The sequence below is a fragment of the Taudactylus pleione genome, unplaced genomic scaffold (genome assembly GCF_031769625.1).
Source record: "Taudactylus pleione unplaced genomic scaffold, aTauple2 ptg000305l, whole genome shotgun sequence".
NCBI classification, from domain to species: Eukaryota; Metazoa; Chordata; class Amphibia; order Anura; family Myobatrachidae; genus Taudactylus; species Taudactylus pleione.
Genome location: NW_028284706.1, coordinates 11,219,759 through 11,240,378, shown reverse-complemented (window position 1 = coordinate 11,240,378; position 20,620 = coordinate 11,219,759). Strand labels below are relative to the sequence as shown.

The 20,620-nt window shown below is 44.1% G+C and overlaps 1 protein-coding gene across 4 annotated transcripts in view; it reads left to right on the top strand.

The window, feature by feature from the left end:
* Positions 1–20,620, top strand: part of CUEDC1 (CUE domain containing 1) — a 165,613-nt gene that overhangs the window by 52,809 nt on the left and 92,184 nt on the right. Inside the window, exon 2 of one of the 4 annotated variants that reach the window (XM_088442107.1) lies at positions 816–897. The exons of the other annotated variants lie outside the window; for them this stretch is intronic. The gene's annotated coding sequence lies outside the window, so the exon portion shown is untranslated. The remainder of the gene's footprint in view (positions 1–815; positions 898–20,620) is intronic. 4 annotated transcript variants of the gene reach the window in all.

The following is a 20,620-nucleotide window of genomic DNA, read 5'->3' as shown; positions in this document are numbered from 1 at the left end:
AATATACAGTTGTAGAACATATGTTTTAATATTTACTTTAACCAAATGTTAAGTAAAAAAGTGCTTGATATTCTACAATTTTGGTCAGACATTTGCAGCACATGCACAATGGAGCACAGATTGTATAAATTGTACAGTTATATAATAAGAGATGAGCGGCTTGGTTTTGGCTCGGATCTTTCCGCCAAATTCGAATGATGTTTTGTCTTGTTCTGAGATCCGAACTTGGCGGGAAGATCCGAAGCAAAACCGCTTATCTCTAGTTACACTGCACACATTTCAATCCACTTTAAAACAAAGTTTTCAATTGAAAATAATTTGATTGTTTGAGTCCTATATTTAACCAGTTTGATGAAAAGCAATCAGATTGAACTATTAGGTTACTATTTATTTTCATTTTAAACTTTGCAGAAAATGGGAGAGCTGCCACTACTTGTAATGGGGAAGATGGAAACATAGATGATGGTGGTAATTTGTTTGGCTTTGATATAATTTGCTACACATTATAATGTATATGGCCAGCGGGGCAAGCATATTGTCCGAATGAAATGAAAAAGACTGTAACAATGTCAGACAAGTAATCTGACATTGACATGCTGTACATTATAAGTATCGTATACATGGAGGTTGAAAACGATGAAACTCCAGTTAGATTCGGCCAGTTGACAATAATTGAATCCTTAACTATATGGCAGATTAGACTGTTTATGGGTAACTTAAGTATAGTGGACATATTGCACTCAAATACAATGTATGTTATATTCTGTAAACATTTTCTCAATGTGTCTATTTACCTCCCAACTGTCCCGCTTTAGATAAGACAGTCCTGATTTGAGGGCAGTGTTCTTCCATCCAGATTGGGCCATCTCTATTCCGATTTGTCCAGAATGCTGAGAGGTATGTCTCGTTCTCTGCAGTGGTGGACTGGGCACGTGTGCGCGTCGCATGCAAAATAGGTTTCTGAGAAGGGGAACAGAGTGACATGATGGTACATTGCTTCAGAATTGCTGGTCACACCCCTGTGATGTTTGATCATGCCCCAATCATTATCCCATTTTCACACGTTGTGGCGTACTCGCAATTACCCCGATTTCCCAACAGTAAATGTTGAGAGGTGCATAAAGTTGTAGTATTAAAATATTGAGATACAATTGTGAATTTGGGCTGTGACTGAGCCGTGAGGGTTGCGAGATGTGGTTCCGTTGCCAGTGATTTAGTGCTGTGGCAACGGCAACTCGCACCCGTTGCAGGTAATTGGATTGATCACTTAGAAGAGTAGTATGGAGTGGGGGTGGGATAGGTTAAAAGCAATAACTGAGTTTTGAGAGTTTGCATAAAATATTTAAGACTGGGGAGAATGTGGTCAGGTGAAGTAAAGAGTCCTGAAAATGCAGAGCAGCTCGGGAAATGTCTTGGAATTGGGAGTGAGAGATGCTATCGTAGAATAGGCAAGGTGCTGTTAGAGACAGATTTTGGAAGCTGAGAGTATCTTGTCAGATATATATTGAACATTTACAATACATAAAGGGTAAAGCACAGAAGTTGTAGCTCAAGCATGAAGCTAAAACACACTGCTGAGTTTTCCTGGCTTTACACTATAGCTACATTACTATGTACAGTTTACTTAAGTGTCCCCTTCTCCTCCCATTATTACAGGATATATAAATGGCTATTGCTACACTCTTGATACCCATAGCTCTCAATTTTCACGATTTTATCGGGACAGTCCATATTTGAGGGCTGTTTTCCACCTTCCTAATTTGAACTGCATTGTCTAGATCAGGGGTAGCCAACCTCGGTCCTCGAGAGCTACTAACAGTTCACGTTTTCCAGAGCACCTAGCAGGTGCATAGGTGTATTCAGTACTCACTAGCACATTTGAAAAGATCCTCAGGTGGAGCTAAGTGATTCTGTGAGGAGACCTGGAAATCACGCACTGTTGGTAGCTCTTGAGGAGCAGGGTTGGCTACCCCTGGTCTAGATCTACCATGCTTTTGGAGGGATACGTCTCAGAGCAGGAGTGAATGGGTTCTGCCATGGTGCATGTGTGTGGCATTAAAAGGGAAGTTGGTCATGCCCACATAGTGAATGGTTATGACATCTTATCATGTGCTTGCAGTTGTCCCACTCTTGGCTTCAGTTGTCTGTGATAATCTCGTGGTGTGAGTCATCGAGTTCATCGCAGACAATTGGATTGAGCTCATAGCATGTCACTTATGCTTACTGTGTGACATTACTGGCAATGTCATGCATCAATGCACCAATCTACAGTCTCTTACAAGCTTGTCCTTTTATATTATACGGAAACTCCTTGGTGGCCAATAAAGTCTATACACTGTAACTTGCAGTAGGGTGACCATGTTTGCACAAATTTAAATAGCTAACGGGTAATTTTTAAGTTAAAAACAACCTTAAATCCATAAAATACCACAGAATAATATCCCTGTTAACCTCTTTCCAAAGACCTGTGCACATGGGATTTTCTACCTCTGTCTTTGATCTTCTCTTTTTTTTTTTTTAAAGGAACAAAAAAGTAGATAACGATCTTATTATGAAAGCAGTAACAATGCAATGTTTTACAATGTTCTTTCTGTTCTTCTGTCTTTTAAAAGCTCAGCTTGCTGTTTTTTTTTCTTTTCATAAAAAGCATACAAATGTAGTATATTTTTTAAATAAGATAATATAGTAAAACACAATACTGTTTTATAACAAAACATTTTCTAAACCGATCTGAAGAATATGCATTCTAACATAGCTCGATAGAAATAAAATGCCATTGTGCACTAATTCTGTTTATTACACCAGTTGCTCTTTTGTTGCCTAGCAACCGAAGCTCAGGGTAACTGAGAAAACATGCATGCATGTAACTTGGCTTGCAACTGTGTGCTCTTGTTGTTTAATCTTCTTTCACTGCAGCTAGCAGACCATTTCTGCTTCGCTATTTGTTTATGGTTTCACTTTGTGTGATTCCAGCAGCCCAAAAGTAAAGTACATGACATAAATATTAAAAAAAAGTGCATAGTAACTTGAAATAGCAGTTTGCTTGTATCTTGTTGGTTGTGAGAGAAACTGGTAGAGAGAACCTTCCGGAAGCATGCACACAGTTGTATTACCATGTGTCCAATGTGGGCACCAGCTCCGTAGTGGTATCTGGCTGCAGGTACAGAATAGATGTGTTGTATATCAGATAAGACTCATGGATTCAGGAGTGCAACATAACACATTTACTTAGAACAACATCAGTAACTGAACTGAGCACAAACAGGAACACTCTCCCAGCATGCATAGCCCCCTGGAAAGTCTCATACTGCTGGGTCGTAGCAAGATACAATCTACATCCCTCCCTTCATAAAGATGATAGAGAAGAGGTAACACAATAAAACGAGAATAACGAAAGGAGACAGAATTATGTGACATAATCCCGGAATCGGTAATTGGGCCTGCATACGCGTCCTGACTTGGTGGTATACATGTGCGGAATGGGAGCTTGGTCATTGCAAGGGATATCTGTTGGTGCCGTTGAGTCAGATGGCAGTTCATTATCAATTGAGGAAGACACAGGTTCTGACAACCCCGGGCTTGGTGTGATGTGAGAGGGGTTTGTGCCGTCCACTGTTACATTGGGCGCAGTAATAGTCTCTTCATGTACACTCAAGAGGTGGCGACGATTAAGCTCATACACAGCTCCATCAGCTTGAACAACATAGCTGTTGGGCCGGTCGGCTTCCTTTAGAACAGTAGCAAGTTTGTCATATCCTCGAGCGGTCTGTAGTCGAACAGCTCGTCCTGGGACCAATTGAGGGAGAGCGTGTGCTGTACGGTCATAATTCCTTTTATTAGAAATGCGCTTAGCAGCCAGTGTTGCCTGCACTTGTGTCTGTAATTGAGGCTGTAATTGCTGTTTGGTAATTGGGATTTGGGTTCTGGTGCGACATGATGACAACCGTTGGGCAGGGGATTATAATACATCTCGCGGTATGTTACGTAAATTAAGGCGTGCCAGACAAACGTCGGTCTGGTCTCGTACGCATTTCTCTAACAGATGCTTGGCGGAACGAACAGCTCTTCTGCGAGTCCATTGGATTGGGGATATAGTGGACTGCTGGTGATGTGTGAGAAATTCCAAATACAAACAAACAGCTTGAACTCATTGCTAGTGAACTGTGTGGCATTGTCTGTAATGAGTTTCTGAGGTATTCCATGTGTGGCAAAGTGCTGTTTGAGCTTGGTAATTATGGTGGTGCTGGTAACAGTGGTTAATTGATCGATTTCAAACCATTCTGAGTAAGAGTCTACAAGAACCAGGTACTCCTTACCCCTCCATACAAAAACATCAGCAGCAGTGACAGACCAGGGAAGATCTGGTATGTCATGAGGATGCAGTGGCTCTTTAGGTTGGTGTACATGAAGGGCCGCAAACAGAGACCTCCTTCTCTAGATCATGAAACATGGTAGACCAATAGAGCAGTTCCCTGGCCGTGCGCTTCGTGGCCTCTTGACCAGGGTGGCCTTGGTGCAGTTGCTTGGTGTAGTACTTTTGCAATGTGTAGGGTATAACAAATCTCTGACGTCGCAAAACAATCCCATCTGATAGTGATAACTTATCTCGCATGGCAAAGAATGGGCGTAAGACTTGGGGTAGCTCCCTGGAAGTCTGTGGCCAGCCTCGTAGGATAACCTGAGAGAAGCGTTGACATAACTCATCTGCCAAAGATTCTGTACGCAGCTCTTCCATTGGCGCAGAGGACAGAAATTGTCATTACATCATAGTCATCATCAACCTGCAGCGGAGCAGAATGGGGTAGGAACGCTCTGGAGAGGGCATCAGCCACAAACATTTCTTTGCCATGCTTGTAGACGACGTCTAGGTGGTACCTCTGTAATTTGAGCATCATCCTTTGAATACGGGCAGATGCACTGTGCAGGGGCTTTCGCAGTTTCGACAGTGACCGGTGCCCGTAGATGAAATCATGGAATTTGTGGCAAGCAAACACCAACAGCTCTCTTTCGATCTGTGCGTAACGAGATTCTGTGTCCGTCAGCGCCCTGGAATGAAAAGCAATTGGTCCATTGTTCTGGAGGCAAACTGCACCCAGCCCGTGCTGTGAGGCGTCTGCTGAGATCACCACCGGTAAGTGTACTTTGGAGTATTGCAGGGCTGGTGAGTATGCATTTAAGTTTTGACACCACGGCCTGGTGCTGTTCCGACCAACACCACTCCGTATCTTGGTGCAGAAGATGCCGCAGGGGTGCAGTTATCTCACTGTAAGTATGGATGAATTTTGACAGGTAGTTGGTCATCCCTAAGAAGCGTTGGAGGCTAAGTTTGTCCACAGGCGCAGGCATGTCCTGGTTGGCTGCCATTTTGTCAGGGTCGGGTTTAACACCATGGTTAGTGAGGAGGTGACCCAATGTATGGGACTTCAGCCACTCTGAATCAGCACTTATCTGGGTTGAGTTTTAAGTTGATAGCACGTATTCTGTCCAATACCTGGCGTAGGCGCTCATCATGCTCTTGCATAGTGCGGCCCCAGATGAGGATGTCGTCGACTATAATCTCACAGGGGTATCCAGCAAATAGTTGTTCCATACACCGTTGAAACACCTCACTGCCAGTAGTCAATCCATATGTCATGCATAGAAAGACATATCTCCCAGCTGGTGTCATAAAAGCAGTGAGGGGTGACGATTCTTTGTCTAATGGGATCTGCTAAAACCCACATTTCGCATCTAACGTGCTGAAGACCTTGGCTTCTGGCATGTCAGCAATGACTTGTTCTAATGTTCTCAATGGGTGGCGGGGTCTTAGCAGCGCTTTATTGAGGTGCACAGGGTCTCTGCAAATCCTGACAGTCCCATCTTTTTTTATAGCAGCAACCATTGCAGATACCCACTGGGTCGCTTCTTCAATATGGGTAATAACACCAAGTGCAGTCATGCGCTCTAATTCAGCTAGGACCTTATCCTTCATGGCGATTGGAACCCTCCAGGGTGCACACACTGTAGGGATGACAGATTGATCTAAACGTATGTGGTATATGACAGGTAGTTTCCCGATGGTGTCTCATGTGAATAAATCCTTGAAGTCGCGGAACTCTGGGGTGCCTTGTTGTATCATGTGTACTTCAGGCCCCAAATGTGTCAACCCAAGGCGCACGCTGTTAGGCAGTCCAAGCAATGGCCTAACATCACTATCTTCTATGTGGAATAGCAGCGGTGCACACGTATATTCGATGGTGGTGGTGCCCACAGTCTTGATAATATGACCCCCATATGCCACTAAGTTTACAGTGTCTGTGTGATCTATTGTTGCTTGCGGGCTGGTTTTATGTAGCAGAGTTTTGGTCATCACGTTGCATTTGGCACCAGTGTCAATTTTAATCATCAATGTATTGCCACTCTTTTTATCACGTAAGTTAGTGAAAAACTCTCCTTGGTTTGCAATTAGATTGATGCTTTCACAATATACTGTCTCATCGGTATGCGCTGTTGACTCCGTGCCCACGTGGTTGACTTTGTGCATCTGTCTGTCTACTTGTGGTTCACTGTGTGTCACTGTTTGTCTGGATCTGTAACACTTTGCAAAGTGGTTAAGCTTATTGCAGTGGTTGCAGCGTTTGTTAAAGGCAGGACACATCTCCCGCGCAAATGCATGGCGTCCCCCACAGTTGTTACACTACATATTTCAGCCTTCGTCCGTAACTCTTTTGTGCCCCGTTCTGATTGCTAATGCAGTATGCAGATGTGAATGGCGGAGTTTAAGGTTAGATCCTTTTCTCGTAGTAAGTGTGCACGTACTGCGTCACTATGGGTACCACATACGATACGGTCTCTGATCAGCTCGTAAGTTATTGCTCCAAAGTTACATTTGTTTGCCAATAGTTTCAGTGTGGACACGTATGACTGTATATTTTCCCCAGTGTTCTGGTTTGTGGAGTTGAATGTGTGTCTATCCATTATGACATTTTTTACAGGCATACAAATCTCATCAAACTTTGAAATTAATACATATGGGTCTTCTTTTTTTCCCCCTTCTGCATATGTGAATGTGTCTGCTTTAGTGACTGCCTCTGCACCAGCCAGATTAAGCAATCTGTAAGCTTGTACCTGCTTTGATTTGGTTTGATTCTCTCCTGAACTGCACCCATCTGTCAGCGATCGTTTCATCAAACACGAGGGGGTCGATGCGGCGGAATCCTTGAGCCATGGTATCCCACTTCTGTCACCATGTAGATGTGTTGTTTATCAGATAAGACTCATGGACTCAGGAGTGCAACATAACACATTTACTTACAACAACATCAGTAACTGAACTGAGCACAAACAGGAACTCCCTCCCAGCATGCATAGCCCCCTGGAAAGTCTCATCCGGCTGGGTCCTAGCAGGATACATATCTACAGTAGACTACAGCACCAATGTATGTCAGTGGCGGATCAAAACATGACTGTCTGACATGGGGTGATATGGTATTATTTTACATAAATGTCTAAATATGCCTCCTATTTAATTCCGTATTACTAACATTTAGGGCACTCATTTTTTTTGATATGTGGGCATAGACATATTGCACTTCATTTTGCAGTATGGTATAGTATTATACAGGGTGCTTCACTCGCTATTAGTCCCAAAGTTTTTCTTATAACTTTTAAAGTAATTGACATAATTTAGTGAAATGTGACACAGACATAACTTGGTCTATGAGAAACAAGAGGAAGTCACAGCAAGTGTTGAAGTGCTCGCCATTAGCATCCAAGCCAGCTGTGCACGCATGTGTGAAGTAAAGGCCAGCTGTTCCCCACCCTAGTCAGCAGCGCAGTCCAAAATTCAAATACGGGAGCCACACCAACTGCCAGTGAGGATATAACCAGTGAGCATGGCAGTTGGTGTGATTCTCCTATTTGAATTTTGGACTGTGCTGCAGCCCACCTCTGGAGCCGCCACTATTTCTCATAGACTAAGGTAAGTCTTTTTAAAATGTACTAAATTACATCAATTACTAATTATAAGAAAAACTATGGGGCCACTAGCGAGTGAAACACCCTGTAGTATGTATAACCGTAGTAAAGGCATCTTAGTGTATTGGAAACCCTTACTGAATCGTTCAAAGCTTTAAATTACTACTTTGTGATATATGTTTTAAGGACCTTTAATGTAACACAAGAAGCCTCATATGCTTTGTTTTAAATTAATATTGGTTTCCATTGTCAGACTAGTTTTACAGCAATAGAATCAACTTTTTATCTGTAAGTTTTAGAAATATTTGTGTGTTTTTTTTTTTTGTGCATTTGAGTATTTAATTTTTTATCACTATTTTGGCATGGCTTGCTCTCATTTTAAAAACTTAGGCATGTTGTAATTTTGAATATGCACCTGAAGGTGGAAGTAGCACATTTCATAAAATAAATCATTTAAGAGTTTAGGAAGTTACTGGCTCTGAAAATATCTGTACATTTAGTCATGACTATATGATCATAAATGCTTGGAAAGGCCACGTGACTTATCTTCGAGAAATATTTTGTACAGAATATTGTGTACTAGCTGATGTGCCCGGGTAGACCTTAGATATTTACTATTTCCATTTCCTTTATCCCATTTTAACCCTTTCTTCCACTCATCTCATTAGGACTGAAGGTTTTGAATTGAAATACAAATATAAACCTGGAGATTAAACCATGAGGTGTTTCTCTGTATATTGCCTGTTTTATGTGTCGGTGTTTACTCTTCAAGATTGAGAATGTTAGCTGTGTTTTTTTTCCTGCCCTATGGGATTGTTGGGGGAGTAGTCTTAAGGTGGGTACATAAGGTACAATATGTACCCACCGTTGCTATGGACAATCTGAGGGCTGACATATCAAGCGGTCCCTTCACACTGGGCGATCCGATATGCCGGCCCTCCCCCCATAGCACTGCATAACATCGTCAGACGATTCGCCCGAACTTTTGAACATGCAGAAATATCTGGCGAAGCGATGGACGACCCCACAGGAGCGCTCAAAGCACGATATTGTGCATACACACACGGAACTATATAGCGATTTTATCATTACAATGAGTCGGATCGTCGGCTATATCATTCTGTGTGTAGGAGCCTTTAGCTTGATGCAAGGCAGATTTAGCACCGCTCATCTTGTTCACTTTCCCTATATCTTTGTAGTGTGTGTGATTTACTGCATTGGTTCAATTTACTCAGATTAAGACCTCAAGCAACAAGAATGTGGAATAATACCTGTCACAGCGTTGTGCCTGTAGTCACAGCATAATAAAAAATAACAAAAAAAACAGAGTGTTTGGAAGTTGGAAAGATAATCCAAAGGTGCATATCCACTACACGATAAATTGGACATTTTGAACGATAATGATATCGTTATCGTTCATCGTCCAATTTATTGTGTAATGGAAATGGCGTCAACGACCAGTGAGGCGCGCTCCCGCTGGTCTTTGACGACATCTATCATCGCCCGTACTTGCAGGGCAACCTGACAATATTGTCAGGTTCTGCAAGTACGAGGATGAGGTGAGGGAGGGTGACATCACTGAACGATATCGTGATTGATACCGTTCAGCGTGGGTGCTCAATGTCGTTAATGACACTGAGCACACCACTGCCGGGGACACACTACACGATATCGCTAATGGAGCGAATCGTATAGTGGATATGCCCCTTTAAAGTGCATGATCTAATTGCTGTTAACAATTTTTGGGTTGGAAGTATTTCTTATAGCTTTGTGGGAATATGGAAGTTCTAATTTAAGTGATAATGGGTGAAAACTAGAGCATGATGTGTAAAGGTATTTTTATCTGTAAATTTACAAATTTTAATTTGTAAGGTATTTATTTTTTAATCCGCAGTTTACTAAATATATTTATGTTTACAGCTGCACTGCAACTTAACAAAGCCAGAGCTCTGGGAAATGCTTAGTGCAGTCATTTTCCTGAAGCTCTATTTTCCCTAGTACAGAACCAAAAAATCAATTCAATTAAACATGTTTAAATGGCAGCGGAGTGTGAGGTCTAATTAGAAGTGCTGTGATTGCTAATTTTACCTCCCCCTTTGACCCTATCCCCTCCCATCTCCTGTGCTACCTCCTGCCTGTTCCCATCTTGCCCACCTCCTCAATCTCTCCCTCTCATCAGGCACTGTCCCCTCTGCATTTAGGCATGCCCTTGTCTCCCCCATTCTTAAAAAAACCTAATCCTAACACTCACTCCAACTACCAACCCATCTCTCTCCTCCCTTTTACCTCCAAACTCCTTGAACGTATTGTTCACAACCGACTTACCACCTTTTTTTTCCCACACACTTCCCATATTAGTGTGGCTTCTGTCTTCTCCACTCCACTGAAACTGCCCTCATGATAGTCAGTAATGTTCTCCTTTCTGCCACATCCAGGGGAGTTATCCTCCTCTCCTTCAAACCACACATTCGGTACTACTTTCAGTCCCACTGTTTCCATCTCAAAAATATTTCCAGGATCAGACCCTTTCTCCCTGGATGCTTCTAAGACCCTCATCCACTCATTGGTCATCTCCAGATTGGAATACTGCAACCTCCTCCTATCCGGCCTCCCTGACTTCTGCCTCTCTCCACTCCAATCTGTCCACAATGCTGCTGTCCGGCTCATCTTCTCCAAACGTACTACATCTGCCTCCTCTTTCCTACAAGCCCTACACTGGCTCCCCTTCAGAACCCATTTCAAGCTTCTCACACTCACAAAGCCATTACCCATTCCTCCCTCATCTCCAACATTATCTCCCTTTACACTCCCACCCACCCTCTTCGCTCCACAAATGAATTGCCCAGGCTATCGGCGCTGCTGTCTTGTAGATAGCAGCGCCGATCATGACGGGTGCATAGCGCCCCTGTCATTTACCACCAAACCCCCCGATAATACATCGGGGAGAAGCAGTATCGGCGCACATAACGTGCGCTGATACCGCTTCTGCGCTTCTTACATCTCCCCCATTGTCTTGTACTGTAAATCACTGTTTTCTTGTTCTGCTCATTTGTTTATGTACTTTGTTAGGCTCTGCGGAACCCTTGTTGCACCATATAAATAAAGGATATTAATAGGGCTAATAGAGAAACTGAGCCTTTTAGTAGATGGTAATACAATGTAAAATGTCATTTAGGGAAATGGTAAATAGAGAATAAAATATAATTGCTATTCAAAGCTAGTGTGTAAAATGAATGGTTGCAAAAGTGTTTAGGAAGGTAAAACATGGAATGGCTTTTAATTTGGAAGTACAGGACATTGACACCATTAGGCAGAATGCAGGGAAAAATTGTCTTGTGCATGGCAATCCAATAGAAGTTAGGATTGGAAACTAAATGTGAATAGTTTCCGATTACCACAAAGATATCCAAAACCACAGTTATGTGAAAAATGAGTCGCATAAAGCCTTTTGATTAAAATAAGCAAATGAATACTGCATTTGTGTGTCATGTCTTCTTACAGAATGACTTTTTTAGTTTTTGCTATCACAAATATGCTTGTTACTTTTTTTTTGTAGAGAGAGAAAAGTTGGATTTCCCGCTCAAAAAACAGCCACTTGTTTGCATTTTAAGTGGAGATAAGGGTATTTGAGTTTTATTTATATACTTGTTTTAGTTATAGTCCTAATCCTATTTAATTCTCAAAGTGCCTATCCACTAGACGATTAAAATGAGCGATTGAACGATAACGATATCGGTATCATTCAATCTTTTCACTGTCGGGTAGTGGATACCCGCCTTTATGCTGGGTAGATACTGACAGATATATTGGCCAATCAATTGAGCACTGGTACACAGGTTTTCTCCTACAGTCTAAAAACATACTGGGTACAGTACGTTGTTTGGCTTCTATAGAAATTAACTCCTGTTAATGTGGTAGAGAATTTAGACCTTAAGAGCTGTTGAGCCAGGGACTGATGTTAATGATTAAGCATTCTGTAAAATACTGCTTAATGTATTGACGCTATATCAACAAAGTATTATAAGAATAATTAGTAAAAGGGAGTGTATTGTTTTTCCACATTTGGGCATACCCCTATTGTAATATTTTCCATTCTTGTCTAGCAAACGGGTACAAGCCTTAGGAGTTGATGTAACAAACAGTAAAAAGAGTGGAGTAGTGGAAAAGTTTGCCTATAGTAACCAATCAGCTTAGAAGAAGCATTTATCAAGTACATTCAATAAAATTATAGATGCTGATTGGTTGTCTTTGGACAACTTCTCCATTGGTCCACTTCTTCACTTTTTACACTTGATACATCAACCCCTTAGGCCGGTATCCAATTAGCCACAGTAAATTACCTCGCCCGGGCTATCCAATTATCCCCGATGCCGACACTTGTCTGGGATTTTGCTTTGCCTGCCCTCAGACAGACAAAACCAAATCCGCGATAAGATGCCATTTTTCTCCCGAATATGGAAGTGAAAATGCATAGGTCAGCGACTTTTCGTGGATCCTATGTGTTTTTCATGAGGAAAACAGTAAATTTTCAGATGTAAAAAACGGGATTTAATTGGATACCACGGAAAACAAAATTAGTCGAAAAAGGTGCGAAAATCTGCAACACCCCCCACCCCCATTCCCCCCCCTCCCCGTTGCCCTGTTTTTTTTGTTTTTTTCACTGCTAATTGGATACTGGCCTTAGACTTCTATCTCCAGATGAAGCAACTGTTGATTATATTAAAGCGGATATCGCTTGAAAACATATCTGTATTTTTTATTTTTAAATATTTTACTCATTATTTATGAGTAAAATGCTTAATTTATTTAGCATTTTTTGTGTATCTGAGAAGGGGTACTAATTATTATTTATTATTATTATTATTAGCTTATTTTCTGTTGAATTTTTTATTTTTTTTATGTAGTTCAGTTTTACCATAAGTTTTCTTATTTTATATATTTTAGGGCTTGTTTCATCATTGTTCTGCATATATGGAAGAAATACAGTATTTTTTATATGGTGACAAAAGGGATCAATAAACTCTTAGGATCATCTTGGTTATAAAATTGTGTTCTATATATTCATAAGGGTGCTATATTTAAAAAAAAAAAAAAAGTAAAGCATTCGCGGGGATCTCGCGTGCGCAATCAACCCACACTACACCCTTTCACATAAACTCCATAATAAGGAAATTATATTGTTGTGAAGACAAAATACAGTCTGCACATATAATTTGGTCATGTTTGGGCATTTAAATCACATTTAAAGTTCACAATTTATCCTGACTATATGCATTGTCATAAAAAAATGTCTACTGAACAAATAAAGAAATATTTTTAAAAGCTCACATCATGATATAGATGATTATGTTCCCTCACTTTCGTTTTGGTTTTCAGCAACTTTACCGTGCGGTTCTTGACCAGCACATGTTCATTGTTGGACCTGTGGTCTGTTAGACTCAATGTTATGTCTAGCTGTCTGCAGTATAGAACAAATCATTGGCGGCATCCCGCACTGGTAGGCATATTTGGATAACACCCGCTAGGTGGTGCCTAACCGCCCCTTCCCGGAGCCTAACCCTGACCCTCCTGGGGGCTGCCTTAGCCTAACACCCCACCCCCTTCCCACGCTGCTACCGCTAACCTGTCCCCGCTTACCTTTGTTTGGGATGCCAGCTGTCGGGATTTCAGCGTCGGGCTAAAGGTAGGCGTCAGTATTTCGACACCTATCTTTAATCCTAAATCGAGCTTTTGACGACGGGACTCCGACGGCCGGCATCCTGACCGTCGGTAAATTCACTACATCCCTTTAGGCATAAAGCAGTGTTTTCTATTCTTATTGGCAATAGTTTATTTTAGTTACATTAATAATCTCTAATTATGACTTCTGTTCTCGTTATATTACACAGCTATTATCATGTCCATAACAGAAAGTCAGTGCTTTGTTTGTCAGCAGCCATTGCCAGCTCTGGCACAGATAGCTGATCAGACACAGCATGGCCATGTAGAATAGACTGTTGGAAGCAGACAGGCATTTATTTATGTTTAACTAATCCCATCTGTTGTCTGAGTTACAGAGAACATGTGGGAGAAGCGTATCATGCCAGCACTGGATGGCATTAGTAACAGGCAGCATTTCATTGCGGCTGCCATTTGCACAGTTCTGTTTTTGTTTAGGTTTTAAAATTTCTTACCAAATATATTTACTTTTATTTATAGTAAATTTTAGAGATTTAGAGAGAATTTCTTTCTTATTTCTGTTACTGTAAGTGGTTTTAAGATGTATTAAGTATAAGTAAATGTAGGTTTGTTGTAGATATGTGTTTTCCTGGAATGTTATCTTCCGCTGTTACAAATTTGCAGAGCCCAGTTCCTTAAAATTGCCTTTCTACTTCAGGGTGCATAGGGTATCCACAGGATACCTTGGGGCATAGGCGATGGTGGAGACATCAGGCACCACAGAGTTAAAGTTTTCAGCCTCCCAGGATGCATCGGGGTCCCCCTCCTATACCCCGCCCCTGAGCCAAGGCAAACCAGTTTCGTAGGTGCCCGGCTCGGAGTCAGATCACCATTTACAGAGGGGGCTGTACTGGTCCCTGAAGTTTTTCAAGGCAGCTGTGGCTGCACAAGATGAGCTGCACAGCATAGACAGTCATTACTGACGTCTATGCTGTCACTCCTCCACTCCGCCTGACGACAACGCCGGTACTGATCCGGGGATGCTGGTGGGTGTCTGGGGTCAAAGCTAGCGGTGACTCCGGATTACCCGGACTGTGTCTGGATTCAAGGGGGCAGGTAAGCGGTGGGGTCCCGTGGAGGTTACCCGCCGATAACAGTCCTAAGTCCCCAGACAGGGGGCTCCCAGCAGTCGGTAGTGTCATCACCCAAGCAGCGGTTCCCCAGGCAGTTGGTGGTACCCCAGTGTCTGCCGCTTTCGCCCCTCCAGGTCTCGCAGGAGCGTGCGTGGGTGAGTTCATTGTCCAATACGGTGCAACACCTGTCTGACGTTTTACAGGGGGAGTCATCATTGCGGCCTTTAGTGTCTCAGACGACTCTGTATGATGAGGAAGATTTGTTGTCTGATGACTGTGAGATTTTTGACCTTTCAGACCAGGAGCCCCTCCGTACTAAGGAGACGGAGTCTAAGTCTAAAGTCTATATACCTGGCCTATTACGGGTAGTCCGTGCGGCCTTGGTTATTGAGGATGACGATCCCCCCATGGCTAAATCCAAATACACCTTCTTTAAGGATATTAAAGGTGATGCCACTGTATTTCCTCTAACTGGTCAGTTATTTAGAGGAAGCATGGAAAAATCCGGGTAAGCGGTTCCAGCCTCAAAAACGCTTGGCCTTTGCATACCCTTTAGCTGATAATTACTTTTCTAAGTGGGAAACCCCTCCTCAAGAGGATTCTCATGTCACACGCCTAGTGAGGAGTGCTACATTGCCCATGCCCTCCATGTCCTCCTGAAAGGATGCTATGGATCGCAAGGTGGAAATATGCTTGAAATCCATTTTTTCCCTTGCTGGAGGGGCCAGACCGCCTATGGCCGTGTGTTGGGTGGCCAAAGCCATGGAGCGCTCGGCTGATAGCTTGGAGGTGTCTCTGGACACTGACTCTTCTGCTGAGCAGGCGGAGTTAGTGGGCAATCTCAGAGACTCAGCCACATACATTAATGAGGCAGCCTTGGCTATAGGTCTCCTTACTTCTAGAATCTCCTCGGCAGCAGTGGCCGTTCGACGCACCCTGTGGTTGCGCTCTTGGAAAGCGGACGCATATTTCATAAAGGGATTGGAATGCTTACCCTTTAATGGACAGGTCCTGTTTGGCCCTGATCTGGACAAACTTGTGGCCACTGTGGCAGCAGCTATGTCTGCGTGTCTGCCACCGGCTACAGTCCCATCAGGGTCTGGTACTTTGTCCTTTCGGCCCTATAGGGCCCAGGTTAAGTCCAATGTGCAGTCCTTTCCGAGACAGTACGGGGCCAAGAAGTCTGCCAAGCCAAAGAAACAGGCTTGGAGTACAGGACGCCCCACTCCCAAGTCAGAGGATAAGCCTTCTGCCTGACGGGACGGGCCTCCCTTTGGGGGATCCCACAGTGGGAGACTGCCTGCTTCGGTTTGCCCAGTGCTGGTACCTGACTACCAAGGACACTTGGGTACACGAGGTGGTGTCTCGGGGGAAGGCCCTCTCCTTCCGGCATAGGCCCCCCAGCAGGTTTTTCACCACAGGCCTTCCGTCAGATCAGAACAAAGCCCTGGAACTACAGAAAGTGTTGCACTCCATGCTCCAGGCTGGAGTTATAGTGCATGTTCCATTCTCCCAAAGGGGCATGGGTTTCTATTCCAATATTTTTCTGGTGCAGAAACCCAATGGGTCTTACCGACCCATCCTCAACCTCAAATCCCCCAAAAGTCCTTGAGGGTTCCTCGGTTCAGGATAGAGATCGTGCATTCCACTATACTGGCGATGGAGCCTGGGGATTTCATGGTGTCGTTGGACATACAGGACCCCTACCTGTATCTCCCTATTATCTTAACACACCAGCAATACCTCAGGTTTGCAGTGCTTGACCAACATTTTCAGTTCCAGGCACTGCCCTTTGGCGCAACAGCGCCTCGAGTCTTTACCAAAGTCATGGCGGTAATGGCAGCCAATCTGCGGATGCAGGGGGTCCACTTGTTGCCTTATCTGGACGACCTTCTGTTAGCAGGGTCTCCAGAGGTCCTCCCTCTCCATCTGCAACTGACATTATCTGTGTTGCAGAGTCACGGCTGGTTAATAAACTGGAAGAAATCCAACCTGGTTCCCTCACAGAGGATGCTCCATCTTGGGGCCCTGTTGGACTCTCAACAGCAGAGGATCTTTGTGATGGAGGAAAAGATCTCTGCATTACAGGCAAGAGTACGCAGTTGCCTTCAGAGCCGCCGAGTGTCTATTCACTCAGCGATGAGGTTACTGGGCTCCATGGTGTCACTGTTCGACAAGGTGGAATATGCCCAGTTTCACTCCAGACCTCTACAGCAGTTGATCCTCTCCAGGTGGAATGGATTGCACCATCGGATAAAGAAACAGACCATGGTGCTTTCTCCTGAGGTACATCTGTCTCTTGCCTGGTGGTTGTGGACGACTCACTTGAACAGGGGACGTCCTTTTTGGGTGGCAAACTGGGTCCTTCTGATGACGGATGCCAGTCTTCGAGACTGGGGAGCAGTGACGGGTCCACACTTGTTCCAGGGCAGGTGGACCCCAGCAGAATCTGCACTTCCAATAAACATCTTGGAACTTCGCGCAGTATTCAATGCTCTCCAGCAAGCAAAACATGTTCTCCACGGAAAACCCATGCAGGTACAATCGGACAATGCCACCACGGTGGCTTATATAAACCGCCAAGGTAGAACCTGAAGCCGGGCAGCGCTGACAGAGGTGTCCCACATCCTGACTTGGGCGGAGGACAATCTCCCTGACATCTTGGCGGTATTCATCCCAGGAGTCCTCAACTAGGAAGCAGACTTTCTCAGCCATCAGGACGTGTATCCGGGAGAATGGTCACTTCACCAGGAGGTGTTTCAACTCCTGGTGGACAAGTGGGGCCTTCCAGAGATAGACCTCATGGCCTCCCGACACAACAACAAGCTGCCTGTGTACAGGTCAAGAACAAGAGACACGGATGCTCTTCTGGTAGAGGCTCTGTTGGTCCGGTGGACCTTCCAGTTTGTGTACCTCTTCCCTCCGTTCTCCCTTCTTCCTCAAGTGGTTCAAAAATTCAAACAAGAAGGTGGCACACTCCTGTTGATAGTTCCGACGTGGCACAGACGTCGGTGGTACTCAGATCTTCGGAGTCTCTCCGAAGACACTCCAATGCTGTTGCATCTACGTCTGGGCCTGTTGTCACAGGGTCCTTGCCATTACCCGGACATGAGTCATCTGTCTTTGACGGCGTGGCTGTTGAGACAGCCCTCTTAATGTCCAGGGGTTTTTCCAGCTCTGTGGTTAGCACCATGCTCAGAGCTTGGAAGCCTGCGTCTGCAAGAATTTACCATCGAGTATGGCATACTTTCTTTGAGTGGTGTCGCCCTAGAGGCTATGATCCTCAAGTGTTTCGGATATGCAGGGTGTTGGCTTTCCTACAGGCAGGCTTAGATCACGGTCTTTGCCTTGCTTCTCTGAAGGTGTGGGTATCTGCCCTGTAAGTGTGGTTTCAGCGTAGGATTGCTACTCTTCCTGATGTCCGCATCTTTCTGCAAGGTGTACTGCGTATTCAGCCTCCCTTTGTTCCACCAGTGGCTCCTTGGGATCTGGCTGTGGTCCTGAGGGCTCTCCAAGGACCGCCATTTGAACCGCTGGGCTGAGTGGATTTTAAATGGCTTACAACTAAGACACTATTTCTTCTGGCCATTGCTTCGGCCAGAAGGGTTTCCGAATTTGGTGCTCTCTCATGTTGGCCTCCCTTTCTCATTTTTCATAGGGTCAGGGCTTCGCACTCGCCCTAGTTTCCTCCCGAAGGTGGTTTTTTGTTTCCCCATTAACGAGGAAATCATAATGTCAGCCTTTAATTCACTAGAACTTTCGGTTGGTGAGGCCACCTTGGATGTGGTACGGGCTCTAAGGATTTATGTTGACCGTACCAATTCTTTTAGGAAGTCGGACTCCTTGTTTGTCCTCTATGGCTTCTGAAAGAAGGGTTGGCCTGCCACTAGGCAAACTTTGGCAGGATGGATTCGCATGGCAATTTCTGAGGCTTATATTCATGAAGGCCTTCCTGTTCCATCCTCTATTAGGGCTCATTCCACTAGGTCTGTGGGTCCTTCGTGGGCAGCTCGACATGGTGCCTCTGCTGTTCAGCTGTGCAAGGCTGCTACATGGTCTTCTGTCCATACTTTTGTGGGGTATTATGCATTTGACACCTTCGCCCCTCAGGATGCTTCCTTCATGTGGCAGATTCTCCTTTCAGCACAGGAGCATCCCCACCCTTAAAGGGTACTGCTTTGGGACATCCCCAAGGTATCCTGTGGATACCCTATGGACCCTGAAGTAGAAGAACTTACCCTTGTTATCTCTATTTCTACGAAGTCCATAGGGTTCCACAGGACTTCTGCCCTGTTGCACCTGTACTGCAGATGGGCTTTGCTCTGGTCACCGGTTTTTCCGTCTCCTTCTGGTGAGAATGTGATTCTTGTGTGTTCCAGATCTTTCTTCTCTCTTTCTTATCCTCCTCCAGCCTATGGCTTGTTGCGTAACTGGTTTGCCTTGGCTCGGGGGCGGGGTATAGGAGGGGGACCCCAGTGTATCCTGGGAGGCTAAAAACTTTAACTCTGTGGTGACCGATGTCTCCGCCATCGCCTATACCCCAAGGTATCCTGTGGAACCCTATGGACTTCGTAGAAATAGAGATAACATATTTTTAAATGTAAAAAATGCTAATAGAAATTATAACTTCGTATCACCCCACTGTCGGCTCCACTTTATTATTATGGAAAAACTGCTGCTTAGGCCGGGAATTTCTTCAATAATATCTCCTTTGACTCCTATTTTAGATAATTCTCTTTTTCCTCCTGGGACTTCAGGTCGGACAGCGTCTTTGTGGAGAGAGGCAGGTTTTTTACTAGGCTGAAACATTTAGTTAGTGATGGGGTATTTAAGTCCTTCTTGGACTTATGTACTACTGGCATTCCTGAACGGGATCAATTGTTTTATCTCCAGGTGCGCCATTTGCCTCTTCTCAGGGAGGGATTGCTAAATTTGGCAGAGATCTTACAGCATTTGAAATGATGTGTTCTCACTCTTCAGATCCCACCCATGTTATCGCAGGTACTGTATCTATAAAATCCTTCCATATGGCTACTTTCCTGATAACCCATCATTCTGTAAATCTTGGGACAGGGGCCTTATAAGCCGTGGGATACACATAAATTGGGAGAAGGCCTTTCAGATCACCTCTGCACGCTATCCCAGCTTAGAAGTCCTGGAGACTCAATATAAGCTTTTGACAAGATGGTATAGATGTCCAGTAATATTACTTAACATTTTCCCTTCTGTTTCTATGGGCTCTATTTGATTTGAACGCAAATTAAATAGCGCCGGGAGGGAGCTCCCGGAGCTATTCAATTCAGCACGCTTTTAGGTCAGAGAATGCCCGTTCTCCCGCCTCGAACGCCTTAAAAATGTGTTTAGTCACGAGAATGGACATTCTCCGACTAAACTGCCCGGCGCAATGGTGTTTCCTGGAGGTGTGCGAGAATTGAATAGCTCCGTGAGCTCATTACCGGCACTATTTAATTTGCGTTCAATTGACTCGAGCCCTATGTTGGAGATGTGGCAAAGATAGAGGTACTCTGATGCACATATGGTGGGACTGCCCCCTAATATTCCCCTTTTGGTCCAAAATTCTAACACTAGCATCCGAAATTCTGGGTTACCAGGTTCCGACGATACCAGATTTCTGGTTACTTTCATATACAGACTAACCTATTTCCAGGTATAAGAAATCTTAAGCATATAAGCAAAACCTTAAGCATATAAGTAGTGCTGCTAGAGCGGTTATTCCAGTACGCTGGCGCTCCGTGGTGGCTCCTTCGGTATGGGATTGGTGCAAACTATTGGACTTTATATGAATATGGAGGATATTTTTCACACAGCCCTAGAGAAACATTCAGATTTTGTCACAACCTGGGTCAATTGGA